At 56.4% G+C, this 21,550-nt stretch overlaps 1 protein-coding gene across 6 annotated transcripts in view; it reads right to left on the reverse strand.

Annotated features, from left to right (window-relative positions):
• The window catches only part of GRB10 (growth factor receptor bound protein 10), a 162,190-nt gene extending 141,405 nt beyond the window's left edge, over positions 1-20,785 (reverse strand). For 4 of the 6 annotated variants that reach the window (XM_021101957.1, NM_001134965.1, XM_021101960.1 and 1 more), the window contains 2 exon segments: positions 20,711-20,778; positions 19,842-19,985 (listed from right to left, as the gene is read on the reverse strand). The gene's annotated coding sequence lies outside the window, so the exon portion shown is untranslated. 6 annotated transcript variants of the gene reach the window in all.

Raw genomic sequence — 21,550 nt, forward strand, 5'->3', positions numbered from 1 at the left:
TGGGCGGCTCTCCCACCGCAAAGCTAATTCAGACCTCAGTCCCGCACTTGGGAGTTCCCGTTGTGGCTCAGGGGTAACAAACCTGACTAGCATCCATGAGGACACAGGTTGATCCCTGGCCTTGCTCAGTGGGGTTAAGGATCCAGTGTTGCCGTGGCTGTGGTGTAGGTTGCAGACACGGCTCGGATCTGGCGCTGTGTGGCTGTGGTGTAGGCCAGCAGCTGTAGCTCCGATTCTACCCCTAGCCTGAGAACTTCCATGTGCCAAGGGAGTGGCCCTGCAAAAAAGAAAAAAAAAAAAAAACCTCGCACTTTGCTTCTCCTTCTCCCCAAGATCTGAGCTATTAAAACAGTCACAACAGCCTAATTCCAAATGGTCCCCTACAAAGACGACTAAAGTTCACCCAAATCTTTTTAGAATCCCATTGTCTGCCACGGTGGTGATGCGAGTGCTGAGAGAAGGTCCGAGCCATCACTCCACACGAGAGGCTCCCTGGGGGCGAAGGCAGTATGGCGACCCGAGAAGGACCCTTTATTGGGACCCAAACCACCTGCTTGAGCTACTGGAACAGTCCGCACACCCCGCCCTGCCCTCCTTACTCCCCAGGCTCGCTGGTTCCTGACACCACAGAGGCGCTGAGGCTTTGCCTGCTCTTCCTGGATGGCAAACGAGTAAATCAATCCCTGGCCTCCTCCCACAGCTCCCGAGCCCGGGGTCTCCGGGGAGGTGAGTGCCTTTCGTGTGTGGATGAGACGACAGGTGGCTGGGGCCCCCAAACAGCTTCAGGACCGGGGCTGGTCCCCAGACCGGCCAAGGCAGACGCAGAGGTTGGCACCTTCAGCCTCATCCCGTGCCCTCCAGGGCAAGAGTCCGGAAACCGAGTTAACGGGCCACGGCCAATGAGTTCATCAATCCCACCCGCCTGAGGGAATCGCCACGAAACCCCTCAAGGGCAGGGCTCAGAGGGCCTCCGGGTGGCTGGGCGACTCCGGCGCTGGGGGATGGGGCACCCCCACCTCACACATGGCTCCCATCTGGCTGCCCCGCCCTGTGTCCCTCCCCATCCCTGTGGCAGTTGCAGGCCCCGACCCTGGGGGAGCTGATCCTAGCTCCAGGCAGACAGCGTCAGAACTGAGTTGAGCTGTGGCACACTCGGCTGGAGTCGGGAGAGCTGGGGCACGGATGTCAGGAGGGAAAAGAAACCCTTACATTTGGTGTCGGAAACGTTGGAAGTAAAAACAGGGCGACGTGGCAGAGAAACACAGGTCCCGGGGCCAGACCGTTGGCGCCCCACCCCCACCCCGAAGGCTGGGAGTCTCCCAGCAGCACAGGGAGGCCCTTCTGCCCTCGGGAGCTGTGGGCACCAGGCTTTCGGAACTGCCAGCAGAAAGGGGGGCGGGAGGAAGAGAACGCGGGTCCCTCTGCTCTCCTGTCGCAGCTCCGCTTTTCCGTGTCCGAGTGCCATGTCCTGCTTCCCCAGGATCCTGAGCCCCTGCTCTAAAGCCACCCCAGGACACCAAGATGTGACCTGTCGCTTCCCTCTCGGTCTTTCCAGAAGGCACCCCGGAGGCCACGGGATGTGTGACAGATGCAGAACAGATCCCAGGGCCCCTCTGCCTCTGGTTAAGCCAGACGTGAAAGGGATTTTTAAAACGTAAAACACCGTCACACTCATGCAATTTCTTTATTTGAAACACAGAGTGACTTTTTCTTAAAAGATGTTGCTCAGGTTTCCATGTAATGGGTTTATTACTATTCTTTTCATGCAGTGAATCATTTTTAAAATTTCTGTCTTCATTTCTAAAACGACACAAAAGCAATACCCAAGGCCACGGAACATAAGCACTTCGGGATCTTCTGTCACTTGTAAGAGTGTCAATGGCTCCCAAAGCAAAGCAGGCAGAGCCACGGGCGCCCTGTGCAGCCCCGCCTGCTGGGGGACAGTCCCGGCCCTGCGGAGAAAGCCTGCAGGGAAGCCCACCCACCGAGGCGTCTTCCTGCAGAAAAGCTTTTCCTGGAAGTGAACTTCAGGACTCTTCATCCAAGACGCAGCCCTGGCCGCGTCCCATCAGGCACGTGGAGGGCGCTCCACGCTGGCGGCATAGGGGAGAGCTGTCTGCTCTGACCCTGGCTGGTCCCACGCTGATTCTGGCAAGACGCACGGGCTCTGAGTCACTCAGCATCGTCTTCTCCGGCCCTCCTCCCATAAGCCACCCAACGGACTGCAGCAGAGGGCAAACGTCACAGGTCCAGTATTTCCAGTTTTCCAGGGGCATTCTGGAGCCGCTGCAGGCCGGGGGCAGGGCGCAGACCCACAGCACCCCGTGTCCCCATCAGTGCAGACGCAGATGGCACTTCCTTACAGAGGACCGGGGGCCCGCACCCGCCCCCCAGGCTCCACTGCCGCGGGATTACCTCGCAGGGCTGCACACAGGCGCTTAAGGAGGAGAAAGAGGATCTATTTCTGAGCCAGGAACGTGCGACCGCCTCTTGGAAGTAGGGCAGGGGCCTCTGTAATGCCTGTCACCTCTGTCCCGAGGCGTCCTCCTGGGCAGGTGCAGGGAGTCGGTGCCTGCGCGCACGTCCTCACCCCGGGACGAGGCCAGCGGACTCAGGGGCACCTGTGGTCCCCGAAACCCAGCCCTGAGCACAGAGCCCACGCGTGACGGCCACGGGGACAGAGGCCAGGCTCGGGCACTTCGCCTTCAAAACCCCCGGCCACCCCCAGTGCTCTGAGAAAGGACAGAAAACCAGAAGCAGGACGTGCAAGAGCAGCGGCTGCCCCCAGGCCCCTGAACCCAAGGCCTTTGCGGCCACACTCAGCACTGGAAGGCAGGCGGCCACCGGCCCAGAAACAGGCGCGGGGACCTTGCATCAGTCACAGCACAGAGCGAACCCTCCTTCCTGTGCCTCCAGGCCGACAGCTGCTGGGCCGACTGCATCCCAGACCCACAGCCTGTCAAGAACAGAATCTCCCCCAAAAAACGCCCCGGGAGAGGGACAGGAGGGTTTGCTGGAGACCCAGGGCATGCCAGGCTCTCACACGTCCCCTCCCCATTTACAAATCCTGAGAGCAGAGGACGCACGCCCAGGACCCCACACATCCGAGCTGGAAACACTCCACCGCCTTCCACGGTGGCATCCGGGCCACAGAGCGGGCGGGACTCCCAGGACCTGAGGGCAGATCTCTTGGGCTAATGCCCACGACCCTGAGGAAGGCCTAAGACTGCAAGGGGCTCCCGCCTCCCCTTCCGCAGGAAAAAGACTCGCCTCCTCCCTCCCCCTCGTCTCCCTCCCCCTTCCCTTCCCTCCCCTCCCCCCTCCCTTCCCTCCCCTCCCCTCCCTCTTCTCCCCCTCCTGCTCCCTCTCTCTCTCCCTGGAAGGGCTGTCCTGAGGATCAGATGCAAACTCAGAGCTGTGCAGAGAAAGGGCTTCCCTGCACCCAGTCAAATGCTCATTCTGCTCTTTCCCTAACGGCAGCCCAGATCCTGCCCCAGCAGTTTTGAGGTCCTGCAGCCGCCTCCCCCATAACCCCATCCTAGGATAAAAAGGCCCCATAACAACCAGTTCCAGTTCCAGGGCTTCGTAAAACATTCTCCTAAATGTAACTTACTCTGGAGCTGTGCACTCCTTAGCAATCTTTCTGAAAGCACAAGGATCACTCTACGGAAAAAGATTCTAAAGGAACAAAGGACAAAAGCTATAAGATACACCCCCCCCAAAGCAGCAAAATGGGAGAGAGGCTTCCTTATCAGTAATTACTTTTTTTTTGTTTGTTTGTTTGCTTTTTAGGGCTGCACCCGCAGCATATGGAGGCTTCCAGACTAGGGGTCCAATCGGAGCTACAGCTGCTGGCTACACCACAGCCATAGCAACTCGGGATCCAAGCCACATCTGCGACCTACACCACAGCTCACAGCAACGCTGGATCCTTAACCCACTGAGTGAGGCCAGGGATTGAAAACCCGCACCCTCGTGGTTCCTGGCCAGATTCGTTTCTGCTGCACCACGACGGGAACGCCCCTTATCAGTTACTACTTTGAATGTACATAGATGAAGCCCTCCAATCAAAAGGCAGATATTAGCAGAATGAAGGGGAAAAAACACATAATCCGACCATATGCTGAGACTCACTTCAGATCCAAAGGCACCATCAAGCTGAAAGTAAAAAGATGGGAAAAGATATTTCACGTCACTGTTGATAAAAAGAGACACGGAATCCCGATTCCAACTGTTGGCCAAACAGAGAAGACAAAGGAGGACATCCGGCAGTGAGAGACGAGCCCCGCGGTACGACGTCAACCCCGACCCGGCCGAGGGGAGGCAGACAGATGTGCGACTCGGCAGACCGCAGCCTCCGACGCCCCGCTCCCAGCCACGGAAGGAACAACCAGACGATGGCGAAGGAACCAGGTCCCGAGCAACCTCAGAAACCAATGAAGGTCACGGACCCACAGCAGAATACACTTCACTTCTTAAGTGACCTTGGAACACCCTCCAGGACAGCCCGCGTGGTCAGCCACGGAAGCAGCTTTTCACATGTGCGAGGCCCACGGCGAAGACCGTGCGCAAGGGACAGAGTGAAAGCTCTCCTCTAGGAGCTGGACAAGACAAGCATGCCCGCTTTCAATACTTCCACCTGACACAGTTCCGGGAGTTCCCGCCCGAGCCAGAAGGCAGGAAAAAGAAGGAAGGTGTACAAACCGGAGAGGAAGCACGAAAATGGTCTCCGTTTGCAGATGACATGACCTTTCCTTTCTTTTCTTTGCGGGGGGGCACACTCGCGTACAGAAGTTCCTGGCCCTGGGATGGAACCCATACCACAGTTATAACCAGAGCCACACCAGCGACAACAAAGGATCCTCAACTCACTGAGCCGCCAGGGAACTCCTACCGATGACATAATCTTGCATGTAGAAAAACCTTCAAAGTTACATACACACACACAAAATATCAGAGTTAATAAATACCTCAGAGTCATGGCTATAAAACCAGTGTGCCAAAACCAGTTGTATTTCTACATACTAACAATGAACTACCTGAGAAGGCAACGAAGGAGACACTTCCAACAGCAACGAGGATAGGAAAACCATTCAGAATCAATTTAAACCAAGAGGTAAAAGACTTGTACCCTGAAAACTCCCAAACATTTCTCTAAGAATAAAAGAAGATATAAATAAGAAGAGACATCCGACCTCATGGACTGGAAAACAATATCAAACATGAACGGTCAAAACAAGCTACAGATGCAATGGAATTCCTACCAAAATCCCACTGGCATTTTTACAGAAAGAGTCGAAGCCATCCTAAAATTCAGAGGGATTCTCACGGGACCCTGAATAGCCAAAACAATCTTGAAAAAGAAGAACAAAGTTGGAAAAGTCACATTTCCTGATTTCAAAACTTACTACAAAGTTACAGAGTAATCAAGACAGTGCAGTGTTGGCAGGGGAACAGACGCAGACTAACTGAATAGAACTCAGAGCCCAGAAATGAACCCTCACATAGGTGGTGGGTACATGTTCAACAAGGATGCCAAGGAGTTCCCGTTGTGACTCAGAGGTTAAGGAATCCGACGAGGAACCATGAGGTTGCGGGTTCGATCCCTGGCCTTGCTCCGTGGGTGAGGATCCGGCGTTGCTGTGAGCTGTGGTGTAGGTGGCAGACACGGCTTGGATCCCCCGTTGCTGTGGCTGTGGGGTAGGCCGGTGGCTATAGCTCCGATTGGACCCCTAGCCTGGGAACCTCCATGTGCCGCGGGAGCGGCCCAAGAAATGGCAAAAAGACAAAAAACAAAAACAAAAACAAAACAACAAGGATGCCAAAACCATTCAATGGGGAAAGGACAGTATTTTCAACAAATTATTCTGGGAAACTGGATATCCACATGCAACAGAATGAAGTGACCCCTCACCTCACCCCCTAAGCAAAAATTAGCTCCAAGCGGATGGAAGACCCAAACTTAAGAGCTACAACTGGAACTCTTAGAACGCGGAGAGGAATAGCTTCACGACACTAGACTTGGAAATGACTTCATGGATGTGACACGTTTGTAAAGGAAATATAAGAATAAAATACGTACATTGAACGTCATCAAAATTTAGAACTTTGGTGTATTACAAGATCAGAGAGTGAAAAGATCACCCACAGAAAGGCCCAAAGAGCCGCAGACCATGACTCGGTTAGAGAGTGAGTATCCAAGACGCAGAAAGAAGGCCTACAATTCAGGAACAAAATGCAAATCAAGACCACAACAAGATGGAGTTCCCTTTGTGGCTTAGTGGGTTAAGAACCCCACATAGGATCCGTGAGGATGGGGGTTCGATTCCTGGCCTCACTCAGTGCGTTAAGGATCCTGCGTTTGCCACAAGCAGATGTGGCTCAGATCCAGTGTTGCTGCGGCTGTGGTGTAGGCCTGCAGCTGCAGCTCTGATTCAACCCCTAGCCCTGGAACTTCCATATGCCGCAGGTGTGGCCCTAAAAAGAAGGAGAAGGAGAAAAAGAGGACCACGAAGAGCTACTACTCCCTGCCCATCAGGACAGCTATTCTCCAGAAAAGAAAGAGAAAAATCAGAAGTCACCGAGTCCCAACGTGGCTGTGGGAGACACAAACACCTGCCTGGTGGGAACAATCTGAGGCTTGGCCACGAGTACTAGCTCTTGCGACACCCAGTCACCTTCGAGAAGCACAGAGCTGCTCAGCATCACAGCAGACTTAACAAAAGACGCCAAAGGAAGGGCGAAGCCCCACAGGGTCCGTCAATGCCTGTGCTGACCGCTACAGTGGCAGAACGCAATCCCCTCGGGCCCGTTACAGAAGGAAGGGGGTCGGGGGCAGAACTCATCAAAAGGCCGAATGAAGAAGCTGTGAGGGTGCTGGAGCCTGACACACAGAACCTAGCCCCGCAGATGCAAGAGGACAAAGGCTGCGGGCAGGGCACCTCCCCAACAGGTCCCACCACCCCACAAAGCACAAAGGTCACGCTGACAAAGACGGACAGGGCCCGGCCAGGGAGCCTCCTGCACACAGGAGTGGTTCCTCTCCACTGCTTGCGGCCCTTGGAGGCGGTCACTTGGGGTTCTCACCTGATGCCGGGGGCAGGGGGAGGCAGCCTCGAAAGCAGTGAGGGCTAGAATTGAAGGGCTCTGCAGGACCACGAATCTTGAAAGCTGGCAGGGCTTCTAGATCATTCAAGATCCAAAAGGCTACAAACCGTCCTTAAAGTTCTCTTCCATCATAATCAAAGGAAAAACCACTGAATGGCACCCACGGGAACCTGAGTAAATGTCAAAGCAGGATTCTGTGCAAATATATATAAATGGAAGAAAGTAGGCACCCATGTATGAATGCCGTGTGAATGGAATACTACTCAGCCAAGAAAAAGAACAAGATGTTGCCATTTGCAGCAACATGGATGGACTCGGAGGGCATTCTGCTTAGTGAAATGAGTCAGAGAAAAACAAAAACTGTATGCTCTCGCTTCTAAGTGGAATTTAAAAATACAACAAACTAGTGAATATATCATAAAAGAAGCAGACTCACAGATACAGAGATCCCCAGGCAGGGTTGAGGAAGTGAGAGGTACAAACTATTAGGTGTAACATAGGCTCCAATGGGGACTAGAGCCAATGTTTGGTGATAACTGTCAGTGGAGTGTAACCTTTAAAACTGTACACAAAACACAAACATTTCACTCAAAGGGGGCAAATTAATAAATAAAAACCAAAAAAAAAAAAAAGAATGCCTCTTATAACAGCATAGGGCCAATCACTAAAATTCTCAGCAAAATTCCCAGATTAAGTAACAGCATCAGTAATAACAGCTCTTATAAGGGAGATAAAGTGTCCTTTTCAGAGAATTTCCCAAGAAAAAGAAAGCAAAGATAAAACGAGAGGAAACGCACTGACTTGGGCACCGGCCCTGACCCGCAGCACGCGGGAGCCGGGAGACGGAAAGACGGGTGAGGCTCGGGTCCCCCCAGCCGCACCTGCAGAGTAACTGCAGCCCGAGGAAACTGGCTGGGCCCCTCGACGGGGAAGCAGTTCTGCCTCTAGACACTGTTATTATCTCCCTCGTGTCAGGACTTCAGTTTGCCAGTGCCCTCCAGGAAGATTAGGGAAAAGCACATTTATATCCTTTTTTCTTTAAATTAAGGTGCAGTTGGTTTAGAGCATTATATTAGTTTCAGGTGTACAACTCAGTGATTCAAAACTTTTATAGACCGCACTCCATCCACACGCACTACGAAACCCTGGCTGTACAATGTCATTCATCGCTGCGGCTTCTTTAGATCCCTTCCTACTGCCGGGTCAACCGCACCACCCCTCTGTGGCGGCAGGTCCCTTCCTCCAGAGGCGGCACTGCTTCCAGGCTGAGGAGGGTGCGCCCAGGCGAAGGAGGCAGCTGGGCTCCTCAACGGTCTGCCCAAGGAAGGAGGGAGAGCGCAGGGCCCGTCAAAGCCACCCAGGGCGCCCCTCAAAACCCTTCCCCCGCCTGAGCACCGAATCACCACTGGGAGCTGCACAACCACCAGGGCCAAAGTCATGGACAGACCCACAGCCAAGGTGCCACCAGCACTGCAAGGATGGCACTGAGAAGCCAGCACCCAGATCAGCCAAGGAAAGGAGAGGAATGACGTGCAGGTGACAGGTGACACAAAGGGACCGCCTACACGGTTAGGATTTCCCCTCCCTAATCTCAGATCCCACCGGGGCAACATGAGCTCAGCAGCTACCCTCCCAGATGGCCTCGGGCAACTCCCCACAGCCCAGGGCCATTCCTGGAGAAGGCCCCCGGACCCCTGCCCGAGGAGGCAGGGAAAAGTCGGAGGAGCAGGTGGATTCAGCCCACGGCGTGGCTCCTAACCTGAGCCGCTGCTCAGCGCTGTCCTGTCCCGTTAATTTAACCTCCGAGAGCCTTGGCAGGTTTCTCCTGAATCATCTGAAGAAGCCTCATGGAGAGGGCTCAGGTGCCTGAAGGGTTTGGGCCGGGTTATGACTTCGTGACTCTTTTCCAACGTGGGAAGGCTAAGAAATAGGAGTAACTCCAGTTCATGACACCGAGCCTGGATCCGATGTCCGGCCATGCCAACTACTGGGCACGCATCTCTGTGTCCTGTGCCAGGTGGGGCCGGGTGCGCCCAAGTGGGAAGACCAACTTAATTTTTTTAATCCTGATTAAAAAACAAAAGACAGAAACAAGCAGGGCCACAGGCGGGCTCTTCTCGCATTCTCTCAGACCCCTGGGGTCACACGCCTTCCCTCGGGGCTGGACCTCCAGGTGGGCCTCAGCTCGAAGGCGTGGGGCTTCCTGTTCCTGAAAGCCGGTGGTTACAGGGCCCAGGAACTAGCCCTGCCCTGGGGAGGCTTTGGAACAAAACAGCCTCTCCATCTTTGTGGGCCTGGCTGCTTCACAAAGACGCGGGATGGCAGGTCCCAATAGCTGATCGGGGCAAGGTCTGGAGCCATGTGCCGGTGCAGAGGCCACATCCTGGAAGCACCTGCTCCCTCCTATGCACTCCTCCACCTGACATGATGAGGGCGTGAAAGGAAGGGGACCCTGCCGCAGCCCCCGGGAGTCTCTGAGGACGTATCCTTCCTGAGCCCCAGGTCCGAGGTCCAAGAGGCAGCCCCTCTTTGAGGAGCCCACGAGGGGTGAGCGCGGGTGAGCTGAGGTGCCAGCAGAAGAGGCACCGAACTCCCAGATTCAAAAGATGCGGTGTCCTCTAAGAGCTCAGAACCCTAGCCACGGGCTTGGTGATTCAGTGACAGCTCAGAGATCAACTGTGACAGGAAGCCTTAGAAACACTAAACTCACGTTTCTACGCGATTCTGGAATCCCTCTAACCCCTGGCACAACGGCAGTGGAGGGACCAGTAACTCTCTTTAGTGCCTTCTTCAGTGGCCAGCCTGCATCCAGTTCAACCCTCCAGGGCAGTACTGGGGGTCTCTGCTTTACCCCAATGCCCACCGCACCCCACGAGGAAACCAGCCTAGGGGTGCCTAGCAGCCCAAGTCTTACGTAAGCATTCTTCTGCAGGCTTTACCACCCAATGCTCTAAAGAGCCAAGAGCGCAAACCCCCCATCAGACACCTCCATCCCCACCCAACACGCAGGAGCTCACGGGTCCAAGCTAAAGAGGGTGGAGACCCAGCAAATGACACTGAAGGTCCAGGCGCAGCGACATGCACCAGAGTCGAGGCGGTGCCTGATCCCAGGGCCACCTCTGGCTGGACCTGACATGGAGCACTCTGGGGCATCATCAAACTCCCTTAAGGGTCCTTGGAGGTGTCCACTTCCCGCTCTCACGGTGGTAGGGAGGCAGGGCAGACCGCAGCCTCGGGGACAGCGCACTTAAACATACACACGCGTGTGTCAAGACAAGCCTGCCACGAACGAAGGCAAAAGAAGGCCTGGAGTACGTGACTCGTACAAGGTGACCGAGTGAGTAAGGATGTCAAGGGCCCTGTGGCCGGAGCCCACCGGGAAGGGCTGGGAACTGTCGCCAGCTGAAGGAACAGTAAATGCACATGTTTCACCACATGCAGGAGCAGGGCAGGAGCAGGGAGGCCCCATCGGGTGCCAAGTTCAGACACACAGAGAAGCTGCAGGACCCAGGGCTGGAGGAGGAGGGTGGAGAGAGAGCAGATATTCACCCGCGGAGGAGGGGCCCAAGGCGGGGAGGGCCGGGCTCTTTCGATGTCATCAAATGAGAGCCACGGAAGCAGGTTCTGAGAGCAGCCAAGAGCTGAGCCGAGCATCCCACCCAAGTGCCAGGCCACAAGCCTTTCTCCCCGTCCAGGCAGATCACAACGGCCTGGCCTCTCTGGGAGGTGGAGAGGCTGCAGAGTGAACCAAGGCACAGGAGCCACCCCCAAGAATCTAGAAGAAGCCAAAGGGCAGAGGTTAACTGGCCCAGGGTCCCAGAGGCAGTCACTGGTAGAGGAAAGCTGGCTTTTTCCCCCAGGACTCCAGACACGAGGTCTTCACTGCTCCCTGAGTGAGTGTTCCTCAGGCATGGGCGTGCCAGCCTCCTGCGCTGCTGCTCGCACCCTGGACCGTGAGCTCCTGGACCCGATCACAGCCACCCTGCTGCCTCCGGGGGCGAGAAGAGAGGGCCTCCCTCGGCAGACCCACACCCCCCGTAGAAACACCGGGGCACCCAGCCAGAGTTCCTGGAGGTGGAGGAGTGGGAGGGAAAACAGTGCAGTGCGGGGCAAGGAATCCGGAAAAGCAGCTCTTCATCAAATGACCAAACACGCCTGTGCTGCGCCAGGCACCAGGACAGGAACTTCACAAAAATTTCCTTTTATAAAAGGTATACAAGCTGGCAGGCCAGCGGGCAAGGGGCAGCTGACTCAGAAATGCAAGAGAGAGAGTTCCCTGGTGGCACAGTGAGTTAAGGACCTGGGCTTCTCATTGCAGTGGCTCGTGTCACTGCTGTGGCACAGATTTGATCCTTGGCCAGGGAACTTCCACATGCCAAGGGAGCAGCCAAAAAAACAAGAAAAGAAAAGGAGCTGAAGGCTAAGCCAGAGGAGGAGAGGGAGGCTGCACACAGAGAGGCCCAAGCATCAAGAACGAGGCCTGCCGTCCATCTGTGAAGGTGGCAGGAGGGCAGGGTCAGTGCAAGAGGACTCCAGAAAGTCCAAGGATCGGCAGGACACTCAAATGCCCATGTTCACCCCTGCCCCCCGGCAGGCGGGTTTCTCCTCTGAAGCAGCAACAGGCTCTGGGTCTTGGGGACCACACTGAGCCAGGTGGGCCAGCGCAGCCAATGGGCGACCCTGAGGCCCGCAGTGCTCCCACCACCTACTTGTCAGGATGAAAGGAGGCTTCCTCAGACAGTCCAGCTGCCCTGGAAAAGGCCCAAGACATGGTCCCCAGGGCTCCCCATTCAATGGGCAACCAGTCAGCCAGACCCTGAAACCCATCATCAGCCTCTCAATGATGCCTTTGCAAGTGGGTGGCACAGCAGGGCTGACCTCGAAGCAAAGCCTTGAACCCCAAAGACAGGGCCAAGTGGAATGGATCAGATACCACCCCATCAGCCTCATCGGTCTGGGCCTCTGTCTGGCCACTGCTGGGGCACAGGAGTGACAAGCCCAAGGCCAAGGTGGCCTACCCACGTAGCTGGCAAGCAGGGGTGCCAGGGGGGCTTGTGCCAGGGGTCGATGGAGGGAACAGGCACCAGCTGGCAGCTCTTCCCCTCACTCTGCTCCCTCCCAGGGCCGGGCCGTCCGGCTTCTCTGTCCTGGAGGCTCCCCCGCCTTGCCCCCCCACAGCTGCTTCCCCAGACTGGCACACCAAACAAACCAGGCAGGAGAGTTCTGGGCTGCCAAGGGCTCTGCTTTCTGGATAAGCCAGACCCACACAGGCAGAAAAATAAATAACATAAAAACTGGAAAGAAGGAGCTGTGAGCAAAAAGAGGGGAGAAAGGTGACTAATATGTTCAGAAAGACATTTTAAAACAGTGCACCTATGAAACAAGAAGAAGAATTAGTTGGGGTAACGATGTGTTGTCTACTCACCAACTCTAATAAACACCCCCTCTGGAGGGTGTCGCAGGGGAGGCTGGGCTGCGACGAGGGAGGAAATCTTTGCATTTTCTGCTCAATTTTGCAGTAAATGTAAAACTGCCCCAAAAAACAAAGTTGCAAAAATAACAATCATCAAAAAAGAAAAAAAGGGAGTTCCTATCATGGCACAGCAGAAATGAATCCGACTGGCATCCATGAGGACGTGGGTTTGATCCCTGGCCTCGCTCAGTGGGCGAAGGATCTGGCATTGCCGTGAGCTGTGGTGTAGGTCGCAGACACAGCCTGGATCCCGCACTGCTGTGGCTGTGGTGTAGGCCGGTAGCTACCGCTCCAATTCGACCCCTAGCCTGGACCCCCCACATGCTGCGAGTATGGCCCTAAAAAGACAAAAAACAAAAAATAAAATAAAATGCATTTTAAAAAAAAGAGGTTAAAAAATCAAGTTGATTTACTCTACATGTTAGAACCCTACAGATGCAGAGAGGAGCTAAAAGATGAGAGAACAAGCGCAGGCAGCCAGCAACCAAAGCAAGCCACTCTAGAAGAGGAAGATGGAAAAAAAGAAAGCAAGAAATTAATTCAAAAACAGGCCCCCAGCCCGAGGACCTGAACTTCCAGCTTGAAGAGGCCTCTGACATGCCCTGTGATAGACAGAGAACCCCAATAAGGCACATCTCCAAAAAGGAGTTTCTGAATAATGACACAAAAAGAAAATCCTACAAGCTTCCAGACATAAAAAAAAGAAGAGGAAAAGAAAAAACACTGAAGGAGTTCCCACCATGGCTCAGTGGTGAACGAACCCGACTAGGAACCATGAGATTGCGGGTTCGATCCCTGGCCTTGCTCAGTGGGTTAAAGGGTCTGGCTTTGCCGTGAGCTGTGGTGTGGGTCCAGACTCGGCTTGGATCCTGCATTGCTGTGGCTGTGGTGTAGGCCGGCGGCTACAGCTCCGATTGGACCTCTAGCCTGGGAAGCCCCATATGCCACAGATGCAGCCCTAGAAAAGAAAAAAAAAACACTGAAAAGTGAAGAGTATAGCAAGGACATTTTCAGACACAAAAGGAATGTCCCTTTTTTAGGAAGCTATTATGAATCACTCTCCATCAAATTGTGGGAAGAAACCAGAAGAGAAGAATCACTACTTTAGGTCCAAGAGAAGAATAAAGGGCATGTCCAGGACGCCGGAGAAGGACGATGCCAGGATACAGCTGGGCAGGGCGTCTGGAGGGAATGAAGAGACAACTGGCCAGATACCTAAGGCGTCTGAGACAGTATCTGCACACCTGGGTCAGCCTGGGGCGGGGCGGGGGTAGGAGGTGCTAAAGACATCACGAGGAAGCAAATGCCAGTCCAACTCCAGCGGAACACAGGACGTCCCGCTAGACAGTGACAGTGCTCGGAGTCCACCCTGCGGCTCGACCACACGCAGCGTTCAGAGCTGCTGCCCGTGAGCAGCGTGCGCTGGTCCAGCCACCCACCTGAGGGACCGTGGGAGCCGGAGCACAGGTAAGGATGGGGGTGGGGGGGGACAGAGGTCCGCCTCCCCAGCTCTAAGCAGGGAAGCCAAAGACCCTCCCTGAGGCTGGGGTCTGGGGGTGGGGGGTGGGGGCAGGTAAGGCAGGCGACAGGCACTGAGACACCTTGTCACCGAGAGACATCTGCGCCAAAATGTGGAGGTGAGTTCAGAAAAGGTCAGCTGAGAAGCCTGCTTCCTTCGGGGACCTGCCTCCTGACACTATATGTGCGTTTACCACTGATTAAAAAAAACAGGCGTTCGCTCAGTGGCGCAGTGGGTTAAGAATCCAGCACTGTGGCCGCTGTGGCTTGAGTCACAGCTGTGCCGCAGGTTCAACCTTCAGCCTCGGAACTTCTGCATGCCACAGGTGCGGCCAAAAAATAAAAACTAAATTTCAAAAGCCTGCCCTGCGTGTTGAGGGGTTAGAAAGCCAGTGACCCCTGAAAGGGGCAGACCTTGTCTGGGAAGGCCAGGACAGGAGAGCAGAGGTCAGGGCCCCACCCAGGGAGAATGGGGCCCGAGGGGGGCCAGCTGCGTCCACTGTGAACCTACAGGCCCTGGGGTGGGGAGGGGGCCAGGCCACACCTGCAGGTAAGGGATGACCCAACCAGGGAGCAGGAAGCCCGGCCAGCCTTACCCTCCTCCACGAGGGTGATGCACAGAGGTCCCAGGTGCTTGTTTATCTGGAAACATCCTTGAAGGGGCTGTGAGGGATCCACACGGTTCTTCACAAGAGAGCAGCGGCATTCCAGAAAAAGCCACCCGGAGGCTCTCGAGTAGCCCCCACAGCCTGTGCTGCCCATCAGATCACCTGGAGGGCCCTGCACGTCACCAGCTCCACCTCCCGGCCCATGGGCAGATCACCAAGCAGGGTCCCGGGTTTACTGCAGGCAACATGCTTAGGCAGCGAGACCTCCTATAGGCATGATGCTACTGCACCAACTCCTGAGGGTATGCGTTCCTCAGGCCCCAAGAGCCTTTTGGTCACTATGAGCCTCTTGGAGCAGGAAATCCTAAAAATATTACCATTGGACATGGGGTAGAATACAAGTTCTTATATTAACGGGTTCTCATAAAAGGTTGGGAAAAGACACTCCCAGAGATGAAAGCTTAAAGGAAAAAGAAGCCAAAGACCTCACTGATCAGAGAAGTGAGAGCTTGCAGGGTCTGCCCTCCGAGAAGCACCTCGAACGTGACCCGGTGGCGGAGGTCCCTCACGGCTGGGCCCACGGGGGTCCTCGGGTCTGGTCTTGGTTTCTCCTCCAGCGTCAGACCCCAGGGAGCACAGACAGAGCCAGGCAGCTGGGCCCACCAGGCAGAGCCCCGGGCAGTGCAACGCCATGGAGGGTCCCCTCTGCCAGGCCCGCCTATAGTTGCGGTGACAATAACGCAGTGAAGAGGGCCAAACATAGCAAGCTCTTTCTGTGCCCAGGGCCCTAAGACCCACAGGACAAGGCAAGATGGCAGCTGCTCGTACCCGGGCCCATTGACCTGGCCTGAAGACCCAGCCAGGACTTCAGGGAGATGCAGGGCTGCCCACCTGCAGGGCCCTCGGACGGGGCGCAAAAGCCATGCCCGGGGCACAGCCAGCCACTGGCCTGCACTCGTCTCAGTCCCAGCTGGGCTGAGTGCCTCTGCAGACCCCACACACTGACCAGCCGGAGGTCCTGAAGCCGGATGCCCCGTGGCCTGGCTCTGCAAACGCCCAGCGCCACCGCCTGTCTGAGCTCCATCATCTCAGTGGCTACACGTCTCTTGCTCCCGGTCACAGAGAAGCAAAGAACCAACCAGTGATGCCTGCTCCTCACTGCGGTCTGGTTCAAGCGGTCAGCAGCCAGGCGAGGTCTCCAGCCCGCTGGCCACCTCTGCTCATGGCACCGCACCTGTGCGGAGTTCAAACTGTCTGCGGCTCAGAGGCCAGAAGAGGCGTCACACTCACAGCGACTGGCGCGCCAAGCAGCTTACGGTTAATGCAACAAGGTTTTGCACAGCTCACAGGTGCAGAGACAAAAACACAAAAAGCAGAGTCTCCTTTCTGATGCGAAGAAAGACCCTGCAAATTAACCCAGACGCTGCACAACCAAGCGCGCCAGCTGCTCTAAGATAGGCTGAGTGTCACAGACGCAGCATCTCGGAGCTGCTGCCACCGGCAGGTTCCCCCACACCCAGCGGCGCCCCTCCTTCCCTACAGGTCGGCACCCCTGGGACCCCACTTTATCCATGGGCTTGGGGAACCCACTCACCCAGCTAGTAACTGGAAGAACCAGGGATCCAACTGAGGCAGCCTGCCTCGTGGGGCCGTGAGGATGGCCACCAACCCAGGCAGAGCCAAAGGGAGCAGGATGGCGGCACGCGTCCCCATGGGAGATGCAGCAACAGAGAGTCCACCCTGGAGGGCGAGCCCAGAGATGATCGCAAATTTGGGGTCTGAGCAATCAAGGAAAGGCTCCCCCGAGTCCACAGGTGAATGCGATAGCTGAAAAACAAGAAACACTTCTCCAGCTCTCCCCGTAGCCTGCAGACATGAGCAACCACCTTCAGCCGCGTGTTCCGAGCCGGGATTCCAAAGCAAGACCATGACGTCGGGGCAAAGAAGTTATTTCGGCCTCGACATCCACCCCTTTTCCTAAACGGACAGACCAGCACTTGGGCAAAAGCAAGGCTGCTCTCACTCTCAAGCCCATCTCTCCCATCGCACAAGCAGAAACGGCAGGTCTCCATGAGGCTGGCGTGGTCCCAAGGCAGAAAGTCACAAGCACTCATCTCCACCTCCAGCATGATTTTTCTTTCCTTTTCTTTTTAGGGCCACACCTGTGGCATAAGGAAGTTCCCGGGCTAGGGGTCAAATTGGAGCTGCAGTACAGCCTATGCCACAGCCACAGCAACACCGGATGCCAGCCGCATCTGTGACCCATGCCGCAGCTTGCGACAACGCCAGATACTTCACCTACTGAGCAAGGCCAGGGATGGAACCCCACATCCTCACAGACACTAGGTCAGGTTCTTAACCCACCGAGGCACAGCAGAAACTCCCCTGAGATGATAACTATGGGACGTGGCTTCTTATTTGGTGCCATCTCAAAAACCAGTCATACCATTTTTCCTTACATCATGAAAGAAAAGCCAGGAGCCTGTCCACAAGCGGGCGGTTTCAAGCTTCACCTGCTTTTACCTCCTGCCATTTACCAGGGCCCGTGATCGCCAGGAGCACATGGACAAAGCCCACTCCTCAGAGGTCGGTTCTGAAGCTCGTCAAAGTCACAGGGAGCAGTCGACTGCCAGAGTTTCCCTGCTGGACGGAGAAGGTGGGGCAACAGACAGAACTGTGCGGTTAAAACACCAGCACACCATAAGCCAGCCGGCGCTTGGACGGAGCTCTTGGCCCACAGACCAAAGCACCTGTGTGCCAAGCCTTGCCTACCGAGCAGCTTGAGCATCCCAATGTCTTCCATAACCTCCCCGTCGTCCACAGGTAACCAAAATTAAGACAGGCGAAATACGTTCTCAAATGGCAGGAAAAGTTTTGCTTCAATTCTGAATCCATGACTGAGCACATGGAGGAGGGACAAAGAAAGCACCTCCTCCTTCTGGACCCACGCAATTAATTCCACCTTGGTTTAACAGCCTGAGAACAGACACAGGGGGTCACGCCCCAAGCGACAAACATGCAAGCTTCCATCCTAGGAGGCAGGACAGAGTTCCCTGCGGTCGGTGGCAAAGTTCTGACCAGCAGGCCGGCCCACCCTGGACAGGAACTCAAATGCGCCCTCCCACTGGGCACGGGTCCTCTTCCCCTGCAGCCAGCAGCTGGACAGAATTCCAAAGAAATAAGTTCCTTAAATCATGCCAACTTTAAGCATTAGGTTCCATCAAATATACCAACCTGGACTTTCTTTTTGCCTTTTTGTCTTTTTAGGGCCACACCCACGGCCTATGGAGGTTCCCAGGCTAGGGGTCGCATCAGAACTGTAGCGGCTGGCCTACATCACAGCCACAGCTACCAGCAGGTCTGAGCCACCTACACAGCTCACAGCAACGCCGGATCCCTAACCCAAGTAGAGCAAGGCCAGGGATCGAGCCTGCGTCTTCATGGATGCTAGGCAGATTCTTCTCTACTGAGCCATGAAGGGAACTCCCCACCCTGGATTTTCCAAAGCTCTGAGATGAAGGCGAAGGCACAGTGACTTTACGCACGACTTCGGTTTCTAGACGATGTGAAGGCTCAGAGCAGCCACATCACCCAAATCCAAAGTTCTGGACCAACTTTTAGGGTCTTCATTTGCTCCTCAACGTCCACAGAGATGTTCACTGTAACTGGGCCAGGCTACCCCGGGTTCCCACCCTGGACAAGCAGCTGGCATGCACCTGCCCAGCACCGGGCTCCCGGTGCACAATGAAAGGCATTCTGCCCAGTCCAGCACTGCCTCAGGCAGTGCAGACCAAGGGCAGTATGGACAGATGACTTGAGGGGGATGCAGCTTTTATTTGAATTTATTTTATTTTAATTTTTCTTTTTAGGACCGCCCCTGCAGCACAGGGAAGTTCCCAGGCCAGAGGTCGAATCAGAGCTGCAGGTGCCGGCCTACACCACAGCCACACTGGATCCAAGCCGCCTCTCTGACTTAGGCCGCAGCCTGCAGCAACACTGAATCCTTAACCCACTGAGCGAGCGAGGCCAGGGATCGAACCCGCCTCCTCACGGACACTATGTCAGGTTCTTAACCTGCTGAGCCACAACGGGAACGCCTACTTTTTATTAAAACACAGTTGTAATTACATAAGCAAAACTACCGTATCAGACTCATGACTACATGAGTTTCCTCTCACATCAGTGTGTATGTAAGGACAAAAAGTGAGTGGACAAAAGAAAACACTGATAACAGCCTGGTGGCAGGCAGAAACCTGGCAGGTGGGGGCCGTGGGAATGGTAACAGGACCTCCTGGTTCCCCGGGTGGGTGACTGGAGGGGAAGCTGCGAGGCCATTTCTCTTTTAGAGGCCGATGTACTTGTACAGAGCATGAACCACACAGGACTGAAAAAAAACCAAAAACCTACAAAACCCGAAAGCTTGGGCTCTGCCATTTGCTGGCCACGTGACTCTGGGCATGCCAAGGAACCTCCTGAGCCTTGGTGTCCAGACCTGTAAAGTGGGGAACGGGGGCTGTAAGGGATCAAAAGCAGTTAGGCTTTGAACATGCCTCTCAAAGTGGGAAATGCTACAGAAGTATCCGTAGCTACACTTCCGAGTTACACCGCAGCTTGCTGGGTGCGTAACTCCCTGTGCCCTCAAATTCCCTCCCTGCGGTGGCCGTCTTCTCTCAAGGGTTCCCAGGAAAACTCGAATATTAGGCGCAGTCATCCTTCAGTTCTGATTTTGAACAGAAAAACCCACTCACCTAGAATCACGCCTGGAAACACTTTGCTTTCCGGGCTTTTCCCTAATAAAATACTACCCTAAAGGACACCTCCATTGCCATCAGTCAGAACTGCTTTTGCTGCAGAAACCTAGATTCTACCTAATTTTCCTCCTGGAAAGAAGGAGGGAAAGTCTAGGTCGGCTCGCGGAAAAATGGCCAGCTTAGTGCTGTAAACCGCAGTCAAAGCGTGCTGCTGGGCTGACATGTGTTCTTAGTAAAACTGAGCGAAACGTTCAAGAAAGCACCATTTCTGAAACTCGGGGGCTCCAAACGGCGGAATCAGCTTTTTCAGAAACAAAGTGCTCCTCGCGGGGCCTCGTCAACAGCAACAAAGAGAAAGTTGTGCAATCACGCGTGTTTACTCACAAGCACTAGTTGTTTGGGCTTTTTCTTCGCATCTCCTGCATGAAGCTGGGTACAGTGTCTGCAAGAAAGCCTGCTCTCCAACGCGTCAGAAAGATCCAGGCCCCGGCGAAGTCACCTGTGGCTCTCCTACTTGACCCACCGTTTCTTCAAAGCAAACGACACAAAGTTGGCATTTCTTCCAATCCCCAAAAAAGACGAACACAATAAAAAGTGGAGACTACCCTCATTTCCATAACGCACATGCTCCTGGGCTGTCGCCAGGCAGGCGTTGGAGAGGCGATCGGCAGAGGCGGAGAGTTGCATCAGAAATTTCCTTCTGTTCAGCTCTTATCACATTTCCCCGGCGGGCAGGCGGCTAATCCGCGAGCCCTCCACTTGGGGCTGGGCCCCGGCGGCGGCGGCGGGTAACGGGGACACCAGCGGAACCCAAGGGAGAGATCCCGAGGCCCGGCCGCGCTCCGCCTCGGGGGTGTCCGGGCCCCAGTGGCCCGGCGCGGGCGCACGGGGGCTGCAAGGGCGCCCACCCCCCGGGCGGCCCGGGAGCGCGGCCTTGGCCTGACGGCCGGCGGGGCAGCCCCTGTCCCAGCCCCGGCCCGGCCCGCGAGCCGCCGGCGTCGGGCGGGATGGTCCCGCAGGCGCCGCCCGGGCTCCCCCGCTGCCCGGGGTCGCGATCGCGCCGCGCCGCGCCGGGTCCCCGCCCTTGCGCGCCGCAGCCCCCGACCCGAGGCGACGCCCTTCCGCCCGCCGCGCCCCCGCGGCGCCCGGCGTCCTCGGCCCGGGCGGCCAGCGCGCAGACAATGACGCCGGGACCGCCGCCCGCCCGCCGGCCACAAAGTAACTTGGCGCCGCGCTCGCGACCAACTCCGTACCTGCCGCGGCGCCGCTCCCGGCCGCCTCCGCCTGGCCGCCCGCCACCCTCGGCGCGGCCGGGGCGGCGCGGGTCCCGCGGGGCGAGGGCGGCGCGCAGGGCGGTCCCGGCTCCCGCGCGCCGCCGCCCGGGGGCTGCGCGCAAACTTTGGGCTCCGCGCGGGTCTCCGCGGCCTCCGAGCGCCCAGCCCGCCGCAGCGCGCCGCTCGCGTCCTTTCCTGCCTCCTCCCGGCCTCCCCACCCCCTCGATGGGCTTTAAATCCGCCCGGCCCCGCCCGCCGCCGCCGCCGCCTCCGCCTCCGCCTCCGCCTCCGCCTCCTCCCCCGGTGGCTTTTCCTGCTCCTCCTCCCGCCACCGCCGCCGCCGCCGCCGCCACCGCCACCGCAGCCCGGACCGCTCGGGGCTGCCAGCGCGGGCGGAGCTGAGGCCTGGGCGCAGGGCGGCGCGCGGGGGGCGCGGGGCCCCGACCACCCGGGCTCGGGCACCCGGGCAGGACGCATCGGACCCAGCCTGGAAGGCAATTTGGAAGCCGGTTCTTTGAAACTCAAGTATGAACTGTGCGGCCCAAATCCTCCCTCGCGGGCGCAGCGGGAGGACCAGACAGAGTTGCTGCGGCCCCCGGGCAACGGTTACCTGGGCTGGAGAGTCCAGTCGCCGCCAGCAGGGGCTGGAGCCTCGACTCCCATCAGCGTGTCAGTATCGGGCGGTGGAGGGGGGAGGCCTCAGGACTGGTCTCGGGGCCATCGGGCCTCAAAGTCCTCATCTTCGAAATGGGCTCCTAAGCCCGCCTCGGTGATGAAGTCCTGGGGTTAAAGGAGGTGTTCCTCGCAACCTACAGCGAC

Source organism: Sus scrofa, chromosome 9, assembly GCF_000003025.6.
Source record: "Sus scrofa isolate TJ Tabasco breed Duroc chromosome 9, Sscrofa11.1, whole genome shotgun sequence".
Classification (NCBI taxonomy): domain Eukaryota; kingdom Metazoa; phylum Chordata; class Mammalia; order Artiodactyla; family Suidae; genus Sus; species Sus scrofa.